Here is a 14,588-nt window from a genome sequence, read left to right as displayed (position 1 = left end):
CTCGATGGACGTGAGTCTGGGTGAACTCTGGGAGTTGGTGATGAACAGGGAGGCCTGGCGTGCTGTGATTCATGGGGTCGCAAAGAGTCGGACATGACTGAGCGACTGAACTGAACCAAAGAGTTGGGAAGTAACTTCATGATAGACAAGCACATGTTTCTCATTTATTAATACAAGTGAGGAGAAAGTAGTTCTTCAGAATCACAGCACCAGAATAGGAAAGGAGCTAGAGACCAAGGAACCTGGTGAGGTACAGGTGGTGGGAGTTTCCTTCCAGAGTTATTTAGAGGCTCAAACAAAACGTCTGTGAAGACTCTTTGGAAACTGCTACACAAACAAATGAGCAGAAGGGAACATCTTCAGTGGGGTTGTCTCGTGACACGGTCAGCTAAGAGCAGTCAAGTTTAGGGCTCAGCAGAGGTTTGCCCTGGCCTATGGGGTGAATAGATACCTGGGCAAGAGGGACCACAGGACATCACCTGGGCTTCCTGGGACGACTACTCTCTGTTTTGTTATATTCAATGTTTGCAACTCATGGAATATCTCTCTTTAAATCAAGGTCTGTGCCTTTGGTACAAGAGCCAGGGATACTGTCATCAATTTTCACCCATTTATTTATTCAACAAATGTTTCCTGTTTACCTACTCTGTAACACACACCATTTTAGGAATTTGGTTATATAGTATCGACCAAGAGAAAGTTGAACAGGAGAATAAAATTCAAGGTTGATGCACTTGCTGCTGCTGCTGCTGCTGTCACTTCAGTCGTGTCCGACTGTGCGACCCCATAGACGGCAGCCTACCAGGCTCCTCCATTCCTGGGATTCTCCAGGCAAGAACACTGGAGTGGGTCACTTGAGAAGTCTACAAAGAACAGAATATGTGTCATTGGGCCTCTCCAGGGTCCAGACCTATATCTGTTTGAGCTGTCATGTAGAAATCTGGTAACATTATTAGCATTTATGCAGTACTTGACTGTTTGCTACATTAGTAGCATCATGTCTATACTAATTCTTATAATAGATCTTTAAGGGTCTATGTCTTCAAGAAACTTACATCTCAGTGGTACACCAGCTTAACAGGACCCATGAGAATCAGAAATGAGAAAAAGAGCACAAGTTTTGGATTCAGAAAACATCTGCTGGAGTGGTGCCTCTACCAGGTGCTAGGGTCAGGCCTTACAGAGATCTGGCCTTATCTTTTTAGAGACTTTATTTCTTATGAGCCTGGTGACAATGATAAGAGTCCCCAGCTATAAGGTGAACTGAACATTAGATGAAATACTGAAGTGTCAGGTGCTATACAAACAATAGTAGTATTATGACAATTCTGTATGCCCATCTATACACATGCAGATCTGTACAGATGGGCATACAGATCTATGCTGCGAAGATAGATAGATCTATCTATTGCAGAGATCCAGTACTGCATTTTCTATTCTGTATGGAATTCTGAAGTGTACACTATTTTGACTTTTGTTCTTACATGAAATGCCTATTAACTCTGCAAAAGGTTAAGGTTTTAAAAATTGTTAATATTTTCTGCAACTGGGCAGGATCACCTGGCCCATTTCAAATAGGCCCATCTTACTACTAAATAGCTTATATGTCACTAAAAATCTAGAGGAACGGATTAACTGCCCAAGCTATTTAAAATGAAACTACATAATTAATATTTAGATAGAATCTTAATTTTGCTTCTCCTTCACATTTGATATTTTAATTAGAATAATCTAATACTACAAATAGATCAATTAGAGATGACTTACAATAACTTCCAGTGTTTACATAAATGGATTACAGAAAATTCCCAGTATTTATGAAGAGACTTTTTTTTTTTTAGTGAAGAGACTTTTTAAAGATAATTTTCTACTTAATATTATACATATATGATATATTACATATATTTAATATGTATTTTTGTATAACATGTTATATATATATTCTAATATATATATTTAAACACTATATTTATGGATAAAAAATGTCTAGGAGAGTTTCAAAATAATAGTAGGAGGAGATAAAGTGGGTGGTGGAGTCAACTGAAGCAAGATTGACCATGAGTTGGTAAGATTGAAGCAAGTTGATGGGTATATAGGGGCTTATTGAATATAATCATTTCTATACTTCTATGTATATTTAAATTGTGTGAATCTCTATACTTTTGGGAAAAAATTCACCATTTTCAATGAATTTACCACATTACAAGGTATTTTGGGGCAATTTGCACTGAGGATATATTTTACAGATACAGAAGGATGTTAAAAAGTTAAGTAATATGTATACTTTACAAAAAGAGACAGACAAAAGACTAGTCCTTAAAAGGGATAATTTTACAAGAAACACATCTGGAAAAAATAGCAAATTTAAGTAGACACAGCAAAAGTATTAGATAACCGTAAATTAGGAAAGAGGGGATTATCTGGAGTGGGGCCATGGTGAAAATTCATCACATGATGAACGAAACCCCTCTTACAAAATGCATTACTGGTCAGATGGGTCAGACAGCGGGTGGCCTAAATGATCAAAAAGAAACTAAAAAACTGTAATTGATGAGTAAAAGGATGATCATTAGAGATTAAAAATACTTTTGGAAAGAAAGGTGAGATGAAGTTCAATATCCAGAAAAAGAGACAGAGGCCAGAATAGTAGCAATTCATAAAAATGTTTAGGTTTCAAAAATTACAAACATCCAGTTATAAGATAATTAAGTACTAGGGATGTAACATACAACAAGATGACTATAGCTAACACACCTCTATGATATATAAGAAAGTTTTTATCCTAAATTCTAAGAGGTGTCATCCCTGGGAAATTTTTTTCCTTTCTCTTTATTGTGCCTTTATTAGAAGATAGATGTTAACTGAACATAGGGAGGTAATCATTTCATAATATATGTAAATCAAACCATTATGCTGTATGCCTTAAATGTATACAATGATGCATGTCAATTATTTCTCAATAAAACTGGAAAAAAATTTAGTTAAAAAAGGTTTAGGGTGATATCTTTTGTTTTATGCAGGCTTTTTTTTGCTGTGGTAAGGTGTATTAAAAAGTAGAGACATTACTTTGCCAACAAAGGTCCGTCTAGTCAAAGCTATGGTTTTTCCAGTAATTATATGGATATGAGAGTTGGACTATAAAAGCTGAGCACTGAAGAATTGATGCTTTTTAACTGTGGTATTGGAGAAGACTACTGAGAGTCCCTCGGACTGCAAGGAGATCAAACCAGTCCATCCTCAAGGAAATCAGTCCTGAATATTTATTGAAAGGGCTGATGCTGAAGCTGAAACTGAAACTTCGATACTTTGGCCACCTGATTCAAAGAACTGACTCAATGGAAAAGACTCTGATGCTGGGAAAGATTGAAGGCAAGTGGAGAAGGGGACGACAGAGGATCAGATGGTTGGATGGCATTACCAACTCAATGGACATGAATTTGAGCAAGCTCAGGGAGTTGGTGATGAACAGGAAGGCTGGTGTGCTGGAGTCCATGGGGTTGCAAAGAGTTGGACACAACTGAGCGACTGAACTGAAGGTGTCTGTACAGTAGCAAATTTAAAGGATGTTCACTTCTAACTATCTGTCATGACTTACTGGAGTAGGTGACAAGGGGTAGTTCTACAGCCGAGTAGAAAGTGGTGATTTAATCTTATACATTTATTTAACTAGATTGATCATTTAAAGGCTAAAACCCTTCGAAATATATTGGAGTTTAGATGAATTTCCTACTTCAGCTACCTATATTGATTACACGAATTAGATTAGCTTCCATATCTTCAATTTCTTTTACAAGGTACAGACTGTCACGGAAAATAACGAACAAGATACTAGAAGACAAAAGGATTCAAAAGTGAATGCACACGAACTATTACACAAAAAAGTACCAATCAATTTGTGAACTGGTAGAGACGATGAGTACTCTCCATAACAAAAGGGAGAAACAAACAAAAAAACCCCACAGGGCTGTTTAATCACTACTGATGTTCATTGTGTATATTTTAACATTTATTAATAAAAGCCTAACATGTTCATTGTATATCGTTCTTGGGTTGGATTAGGCAGATTTTAATTAAAAGATTACCACTAACAAATAATAATGATGAGATTTGTAAGGACTAGGGCCTAAAAAGAGATTTATGTTTTATTAAAACCAATTCCTCTAGTTTACAATAGTGTTCTACTTGCCAGAGCAGTGAAAAGAACTTCCTAACATCAAAGAGCATTTTAGAGCTAAGCAGACATTCTGGTTTTCTGATTGGTGAGAAAATCGAGGTGCACAAGAGAGAGGGTCTAGTTCCAAACTTGACATCCATCGATTTCTTAACAATTCCTTATGAAGATCTTTGATTATATTAAAGAGTTGCTCCAGAAACCTCCAAAGAGTCTTGGGGTTAAAAGTTCCAAAAAGTCTAGGCTGAGTTTTGAAGAGGAAATTATTTTCCCAGACGTAAATTCCTAGAAAAATTATGTAATCTGTAGGTAAATGTCTCCAATGGGAGAAGCAATTGATTATATTTAGTGAAGGGAAGAATCAGAGAATATTATTGGTTTGTAAAATTAAACAATGACTTCTAAAGTATACTGATAACGTAGAAGAATTCTCATTACTGTGTACCAGCTCACTGCCAATTAATAGTATCTTTTATGAAGGTAAAGGAGTGTCAGACTGGTCAATTATATTAATAGCAAGACTCAAGATGTCCAGGTAGTTGTCATTACACCAGGGAAAACTGATGGTTCAAAAGCATCACTCCAAGCTTGAGGACTTCCCTGTAGCTCAGATGGTAAAGAATCTGCCTGCAGTGTAGGAGACCTGGGTTTGATCCCTGGTTTGGGAAGTCCCTCTGGAGAAGAGAATGGCAACCTAGTGCAGTATTCAGCATTCTTGCCTATAGAATTCCATGGACAGAGGACCCTGGCAGGCTACAGTCTTGGGGTTGCAAAGAGTCCGACACAACTGAGCGACTAACACTACTACTACTACTATTTGCAATCTCTGGGAATATTCCTCTTGAATAAGATCCCTGACAAATGCTATGTATGAAGCAACTCAGAACAGTCTTTATTTTGGTATTGAAGGAACCTGAATTCTCACTAAACAGTTTGTAATAAGTTTAAAATAAATGTTTTTGAAAGATTTACTTGGTTTTTCCTCTTCTTCTACCAATCTGAAAGCAGCTTGAGGAGAACAGAAGCTTCTGATAAAATTTGGACTGGCTTACTGGGAATGAAGGTGGTCCACATGGCTTTGGGAAATGTGTGCCTAACTGGCAAGCTTGTTACCGATGTGCAGCTTGGATAATGGAAAGAAATGTACTACCCTTCTGTAGAAAACATTTAGGGAAAGAAACAGAGGCAAGGCCATTGCCTGTGTAAGTGTTCAGAAAACCTGAAATTTGATGTTGCCAGAGAAAGGAGTAGGGTATGGATGACAAGAGAAAAGAGAGAGAGAGAGACATCAGTGGTACTGGAATGGGAAGCAATAGGGCAACCAAAACTGAAAGTGTGAAAAGAAAGACTTCATTTTATAGCATAATACAATCTACCACTACTGACTATTAACTGGATACCATATTTTGTTGTAGCCTTAACAGATGACCTGTCATTTCTGGAGGTAATCTTACAGTTATTCTTTACTTATTAAAACAAGGTCTCTCAGACAAATCTGATCACATTCAACAGATCCTCATTGCCTAAGGATTTGTGTCCAAATTTCTTATCATGACATTCTGAATGCTTCCATCTCTTTTCTTACTCATCTTTCACTCTGTCCTCTGTCCAGACTCAGTTGTTATGAGTCTGGATATGGTGGCAAAAATGAAAACTAAAGGAAGCACCTTTGATCACTGAGCTCAAAGGGCACATTTATTAACAACTCCATAAGCATTTTCAGATACTATAGAGTCAGTCCTTAAGAGACAAAATCCTCTGGAGACAGCTCCAAATACCATCAAGTAATATGAAGGGCAGCACATTCTGGAGGCATGTTTACTTTGTATGAATAAAATTATCAAGATGTATTGGAATACACCATAGAAAGAATATACTTAGGAATTTTATTATGTATTCAGAAATAAATTCAACAAGCAAATTTAAAATAAAATTTAAGCATTAAAAAATAGTTTATAATGGGAGAAGAACAGCAATATGTGGAGCTATGAATGATTATTAGACTTTGACAAGTTAAAACATTTGAAGTATCGAAGGTTTGATATTACCTAATGGTACAGAAGAACAAAAAGAAGGTGAGTTTGTTTGTTTCTAAGTTACTAACTTCCAAGTTACTATTAATTAATGAATGACACCAGAGGACAATTTATAAGAAAGTTTGTGAGGGCGTATATTTGTAAAATTTTAAACTAGCTGATGATGTCCACCGTTGTAATTATGTTTCTATTAAATGTCATTTAGTGTGCTTGTTGTAGAAATAGGATAAGATGACATGGGTAGATGCCTGTAGCCACAGAAAACAATGTTTATCTTCTGACATTCTTATTCTTTGGTGGCTGCGGGAGGAGTCACATAGAACATGAGGGTCAACACTGAATATCTAGTCAGCAAAACACACCAATTTTTATGTAATTGTCCTTTACAAGACCTGTTTCTCTCCAGTATGTCTAGCTAATAAGAAACCAAATCCACCCCACTGGCAAGCAAATAACACATAGGAAGGCAGGATCAGAAAAGTCCCAGGAGCAAACAAGCAGAATCTTGTGAGGTTGGTTATGGCTCCAGCTCCAGTTCAGGCATGCCCCTGCATTTCAACATCCCACATACTCAGCAAAGCTGTGGTTATGTCTGACCTCAATGCATTCGAGATCTGGGATGCCTCATTTCCTCCTTTGTGTCTGATACTGTATCTATTCAATAAATGCTAATGACTGAATGGGAACTGGTTAAGATTTATTTTGTTACTCTGGGGGCCACATTTTAATCTTGGGGAACATAAGGGAGGGACACAGATTCCAAATTTTGCACGAGATACACAGATTCATTGCATTTTCATAGACAAGTTAGGGTTAGTTCAGTTTTCCTTCTAATCTTTCATCTATTATTTGAATTAGAATCATGTTAGCTGCTTTTTTTCTTCTTCCAGAGAAGTTACAATGAGCAAAACACAGGCCATTCATTCAGTGATTCAGTTTTCAAGCACATTTTCAGCCCCAAGCACCATATTAGGTGCTGGGGATTCTTGATGAATGAATGAACAACTGAATAAGTATGTATCTGTGATTTCCACTAGTAATGTTTCAAAGGAAGAGAAAGTTGCTGGCTTGAATGTTATTAGAATAAGTCACAGAACCTTTTGAAAGAACTCATAGTGTCATGTCATAAAGAGCAGAGCAACATGTCCCTGTTCCTGCCTCCAATTTACAGTCTGGGCAGAGGCTGCCCCGAGCACATAAGATGGCTGTAACACAAGGCACAGTGTGTTCTGCCGTAAACGTAACAGAGGAAACAAAGCAGAGGGGGACGTGAAGATGTTATCCGTGTAGCTGGCCAGGGGAAAATTACAGCCGGAACTCTTTCCCAGGAAGGAATTCAGAAACCAAATCCAGTACAAAGGAAAGATGACTCCGTGTTAGTTTGTACCTTACTGTCCTTTCCTGTGTTGAAACGTTAACATTTTCAGATATAATGGGTCTTTTTTCCAGGTCATGAAGCACAGACAATGTGCCGGAGGCCTGAACAAAGTTGGTGCATCAGCAGGGCTTTGCACTTAAAACAAACATCTGAGCTTTCCTGACTGTTTAAATGAGAGCTGGGGCATTAATACACAGTGAAATGACTGACACATTTTGTGTGGGGATTAGCTCCATTATATGGAAATGCCATGCTGGCACTCCTACATTAACATTCTGGACCTCATAAAGTGTGAATGGAGGCTTCATCCGCCTTCCCAAACGATAATTTCCTTAAAGAATTATATTAAAAGTATTCCTGGGGAACTATTTTTAAAAAAGAGGATTGAGTAAAAAGAAAGAAATCACAATTAGATATAAACATACCTTTTTTTCCCATAATGAAGGATTTATAAGATAAGAAATTTACTTTTTTATTGTTAAGTTTATTTAGAATGAAGAAAACAAAAAAGCAAAATGATGCATATAAAATACTAAAGAGTGATTTAAGGTAAATTTTACCTATAGAATATTGTTTAATTTTATTAGCTAAAAGCACTAAACAATAAGGGCAAAGATCTAGTTTGCCATAGTTTTGGCTGTATTGCTTGCAAACAGCAGGGCTCTTCATATATAAGAGGTATCTAAATGAGTTTGTTTAAATATTGTACAATTAAGAGTCCACTGTGTATACTCAACAACAGAAAGGAGAAAATGTTTTCTCAGAGATATAGCATTATGTAGGATTTGAAGTTATCATATATTTTCTTTTTGCTTACTTTTGAAATTAATTAACAGAAATAAAGATTCTTTACTTTTATGGCAAACCTGATCATCCAAAACACAGTTCCAAGCCATAATATTTGTTGGCTGTACTGAGTGACTGAATAACAACAAGAAAAAACTAAGAAAGTTTTCTGAGAAGTTACTTCTTTCTAATCAAAGAAGTGCAACTCAGATGCTCAGGGGCCCACCTTCTCGAATTTACTACCTAAACCAATGAGTGTAATGCATACTGAGGTTTCCAAAAGCCCAGCAGATTAGAAACAGTCTAGTGGAAAGTATGAAAGAGGAAGAGGGATAAGAAGGAAGGAACTCGAGGGCAGATAAGAAGTAACCGCAGAAGGCAGAACATCATGGGCCCATCTAGGGATGGGGTAAATGTCCAGAGTATATTAATGGGCCTGGAGCAGCAATTACTTTCAACACAAAATGATGCAATTCTCAAGGAAGGGCTAACTGGGTTTTACACATTCAATTAAAAACAAATTCTAAATCATTTAGAATATTTTCTCTTTGAAGGTGTTGAAGTTTTGCTAATTTTAAGACATTTTAAAAGAAGACTTAGAGGACAGTTTTAAATTGACAATTGGCTTCCTTTAAGATTAACCAAACTTGAAAGTAGCTTTTCTAAAATTTTTGTTTGTATTCCGGAGTTTAAATTTTCCTTATGACTGGTAAAGCTCTCCTTCTAATGATGCTTGAATCTCATAACACCTGCTTCATCTACAGGGTAGTTTAATGATGTAGGTAAGCAGAAACTCAACTGTTTTGGCAGGTTTCAGGGTATCCTGGGGAGGTGCTAATAATCCTGAAAAGCCATCTCAAGAGCGTCAGTAACAAATAGATATGGCTCATGCCAATCATTATCTATTTTCCTCCTCTGGAATTTCTATGTCTTCAAAGTAATGTAGGTTATATTCTAGAGTAGTATTTTCAGATTTATGCCTTTCATGGCATTCTTCCCACAAATTGTTGCTTAAAAGGTTTCTGAAGTGTATGCTCAAGATTACAGGACACTGGAATCTCTTTGTGAATGAAGTGAAGTGAACTTTGTGGAGATGCCCAATACATATGGACATATTAAAGAGCATAACAGCTTCAGTAAAGAAGCTGTTTGTGTTGTTGCTGTTGAGTTGCTAAATTGTGTCTGACTCTTTGTGACCCCATGACTGTAGCCTGCCAGTCTCCTCTGTCCATGGGATTTCCCAGGCAAGAATACTGGAGTGGGTTGCCATTTCCTTCACCAAGGAATCTCCCCACCCAGGCATCTACCCCCATCTCCTGCATTGGCAGGCAGATTCTTTACCACTGAGTTGTTTGGGAAGTCCTAAAAAAGCTGTTTAACTTTGTTTAAATCAACATTTTCAAAGCAAATTAAAAGTCACTCTTCCCTTTTGTATACAAACCAGTAGCAACTGTTAAAATTTTCTAGAAGATAACAAAAAGGCCTATGTTAGAATTCTCACTGAAGTGAAGTGAAAGTCCCTTAGTCGTGTCAGACTCTTTGTGACCCCCATGGACTATACAGTCCATGGAATTCTCCAGGCCAGAATACTGGAGTGGGTAGCCTTTCCCTTCTCCAGGGGATCTTCTCAACCCAGGGATGGAACCCAGGTCTCCCACATTGCAGGTGGTTTCTTTAAGCTGAGTCACAAGTGAAGTGTCATTAAAACCAACTGAGGGGAATGACTTCTATTTAATTGCAATTATATTATTTTTTCCATAAAGTATATTTAATTACTCAGAAGACTAACACCACTGTGCAAATAGGCCAACAAGACTTATAGCCATAAATAGAAGCTAAACATTTTATAAATACCTTGACATTAGGAATGCAATGAATAAACATTTGTCATCTTTGTGATTAATAAATACACTCAATGATGATCAATACCAGGACAAAGCATCCTCCATTTCTTGAACCTAGATTCTGATATTGGAATCACTTCTTGTTGGAGAATCCCCTGACTTCTCTAGTCACACACAAATTAACAAAAGAGCTCATAGGAAGATAATATGTTTGTCCTTCACAACTTAAAGAATCATTTTTTCCTGAATGTTTATTTCTGTAATAATATTTAAGGAAAACAGTCTTGTGAATCAGCCTCTTTTTCCTACTGTATACAAAAAATCCCAGGCTGTAGCCAGGGATTTTGGAGTTTACATCTATCACAGAAAAAAGATGAAGAGGTGTAAAAAAAGAGAATCTTACCCTGGGGATGGCACATAGTTTTATCATTTTCTGCCATGAGGCTGTTAGGGGATAGCTGCGTAATTCTTCACACAGCCTGGACTCTGAGGAGGGGGTAGAAATCAAAGGTGAGGAGGTCTGGTGACTTCTAGCAGGTAAAGCCAGGGCCATCCTTTTGTTAAATTTCATGGAAGTAAATGCCAGAGAGTTTGGGGGAGTTCCTGGAAGTTTGGGGAAGAATCTTCCAGGCTGAGAGAGAAACAGCTAGATGAGGATTTAATATATGTTCAGTTAAAGTGGATAAAAATGATGCTTTTAAAAAAGTTCAGATACAAAACAGGAAAGACAGGGTAACTTTGGGATGGATAAAGAGTTCAAATGGACTAGAACATATCCAAATGTATGAGTTCTGTATAATTTACTATTTCCTTTTGAAATTTATATTATTTTATAGCAAAGCTTTTAAAAATGGTACAATTTTACTTAAATAATACAGTTGATTCTTGTTAGTCATGGATTCTGTATTTTAAACTGTTCTACACACTATAATTTATTTGTAACCCTAATTCAATACCTATGGCACATGCTCATTCCTGCGCAGAGGGGCAAACACTTTGACTTACTTGACATGTGCGTGCCCTGGTGAGGTCGAACAAGATGACTACTGACTTGCTGTTTCAGTTTGCATGCTGTATACTTTCCACGGTCTATTTAGCGACATATATCTTTTACACTTCATGCTGGTGATTTCTTTTTTAAAAAAGTTATTTATTTATTTTAATTGGAGGATAACTACTTCATGATATTGTGAAGGTTTTTGCTATATAACAACATGAATTGGCCACAGGTATGATATTCCTGTAATATTATGCTTAAGTGTCTCCTAGTGTTCCTTGGTATGGAAAGGCTGTGATTGCCTTACAGAGAAAATGTGTGTTATATAACCTTCATTCAAACGTTAAGTTATAGTGCTTTGGCTATGAATTCAATGTAATGAATCAGTAAGTATATTAAATAACCTTTAAACAGAAACACATATAAATCAAGGTTATGTATGGATCAGTTAATGAAAATGTTATGAGCAGAAGCCCACAGGAACTTAACCCTGTATTTCTCTTAGGAGCAATGACCCCATATTTGCTAATTCAGTGTCCCTGGTGACTTTACAGAAAATAATTACAGATAATGAGAATCAACAAATAAAATAATATTTAATTATTTAAATAAGGAGATAGATTTAACTTAACTTCACCAAGAACAACTATATGAACTAGACAAAATATACATTGAGTTTTGAAGACATTAGGAAGCTGTGACAGTAACCAGGACTTGTGGAGCCAGGGTTCAGGACAAAAAGGAAGTCCACAGAAGTAAGAATAACAATACTGAATGAAATTAAAGACAATCTAAACAAATGGAGGGATACACCATGACCATGGATTGGAAGATCCATACTTGTGGAAATATCAGGTCTCCCCGGTGGACTTGTATTCAGTGTGATTTCAATTAAAATCCCAGGGATCCAAATAGTCAAAACAAGCTTGAAGAAGAACAAATTTGGAGTATTCACACTAGCATATATGAACACTTATTATAAAGCTACAGTTTGGTACTGGCTCAAACATAGACAAATGGACCAATGGAACAGAACAGCAGAACGGAGTTCAGACACAGACCCTCATATATGTTGACACTTAATACATGACCAACATGAAATCTCAGAGAAATAGATAAAAGATAAATGCTGCTGTGTTAACCACATATCCACATAGGAAAAGATGCTCTGATCTAACATCATCAAATGACAAATCCCAGGTGGATTATAGATATAAATATGAAATGTGAAATAAAGGTTTCAGAAGAGGTCAAGTACTTTTGTATCTTTGGAGTAGGCAAAGATTTCTTGGGACATAAATCATAAGAAAGAATGAGTCATTATAGTAAAAACTTCTATTAATCAAAAGCTCCATTATAAGAATTAAAAGTTACATAATGGAGAAAATATTTGAAATATACATAACCAATACAATACACATAACCAATTAAGTTTACACACGTGAAATCTTTTAAATCAATAGTTCAGTTTCCCTAAAAATAAACCCCGAGGGAAAGTTAACAAGAGGGAAAGCTTTACTGGAGGGTTAAAAGTCCAGGACAGCAAGAGTAAAGGTAGAGAAGATAGGCAGGGAAGAAGGGAAAACAAATACCTAGCTACCCACAGCCTTCTACGAAAACCTAGCTGACTGCTCAGTTTCCAGAGAGGACATAAAGACACCAAGAGCATATGGAAAGGAGGGAAGGAGGAGAATTTGTATGTTGGTTTCCTTCTAGCTCGTGTCTTCCACTGTCAAATTTTTATATTTCCAGGTTAATTTACTTGACCTTTCTGCTACTGCTACTGCTAAGTCACTTCAGTTGTGTCCAACTATGTGCGACCCCATAGACAGCAGCCCACCAGGCTTCCCCATCCCTGGGATTCTCCAGGCAAGAACACTGGAGTGGGTTGCCATTTCCTTCTTCAATGCATGAAAGTGGAAAGTGAAAGTGAAGTTGCTCAGTCATGTCCAACTCTTAGCGACCCCATGGACTGCAGCCCACCAGGCTCCTCCATCCGTGGGATTTTCCAGGCAAAAGTACTGGAGTGGAGTGCCATTGCCTTCTCTGGTTTATATTCCTACTCACCATCTAAAAGTCACCTAGCCCTACTGATTGTAGTTTTTAAGTATGTCTTAAACCTGTCCTCTATTTTTAATTCCCATTGCCTAGCCAGCTGTTTTGGTTCATGCCTTCATCTTTTTTTGCTAACAAGCCTCATGATGTCCCATCATCCTGTCTACTCATTTACTTCCTGGGAACTAAAAAATATCTCCTGCATACACCTCAACATCCATTCTTCTTCCTTGTAGGACTGGCCGGACCTACCTTGGAGGGACAAGGGTTGAGTAGCCATGGGTGAAGATTAAGGCACAAGAATAAAGGAACTGGCTTAGACTTCAGGAAACAGAATGATGTCTAACCAAAGAGAAGAGTAAGAGTGGAGTCAGAATAGTCAAAGTAGATCCCTCCATGATTGCCTCAGTGAAGTTGATATGAGGACAATCTTTCTGGCCAATATAGACAGGAAAAGTCAAAGAGAGAAAGAGGGGGAAAATAAATATTTAAAAGAGTTAATGCAATCTTCCCTGGGAATCATTATATTGATTTTTAGTTTTCCAGGAAATTTTAAATTCTCTTAATATTTTTTAGCCCCAAAGCAGAGTTAAGAATATTTTATAGAGATTAAATAGTTTCTCAAAGTTAAAACTACAGAAAAAAACAGCCCTTTCATGGGTAAAATATTATGTTTGGAGAAAAACATTGTTACCTGTTAAAGAGTTAAAAACAGTTATTCTAAGATATTCTAAGAAATTCTAAATAGCTTCCTCACAGGACTGATAAAACAAAGTAACATCAAACAGCTAAAACAAATTGAAATTTCTTAGTCTAGTTTCTCAGAATAGATAGTAGGTGAAGAGAGTAAGGAGAGAGCAGTGTAGCTCAGTAGAGCAAATGTTAAAACAGGCTTGGGCTGCTTTTCTGAAATCAACAAAAGTATTTAGAAAGCACTACTCAGGGAAAGAGCAGATGGAAAGCCAAAACAAATGTGGACATTGCCCCTAACAAGTATTTGAGATCACAGACTTGGGAAGAAAGCCTGGAAAAAAAACAATAAATAACGAGAAGTAAAAGCAAACTAAAATGCAACGGGCACCAACTCTGTAGCAGCCACCCGTTGTGAAAGGTATTTTAAGTTTGCCTCTCTCTGTCTTTCTGTCTTCCTCCATCATTTTGTTTCTCTCTCAATCTACTTTTTATTTTTACAAAGTAATTGAGATACAACTGATATTGAATAAACTACACCTACATGAAATGGGTTTATATATGATACCATTGATACCAAGCATGATACCATTTCTATAACAACATACACTTAACCATCCCCCAAAGTTTC

Source organism: Bison bison, unplaced genomic scaffold (assembly GCF_000754665.1).
Source record: "Bison bison bison isolate TAMUID 2011002044 unplaced genomic scaffold, Bison_UMD1.0 scf7180017864469, whole genome shotgun sequence".
Taxonomy (NCBI): domain Eukaryota; kingdom Metazoa; phylum Chordata; class Mammalia; order Artiodactyla; family Bovidae; genus Bison; species Bison bison.
The sequence above is the reverse complement of the archived record's forward strand: the minus strand, read 5'-3'. Positions refer to the sequence as shown.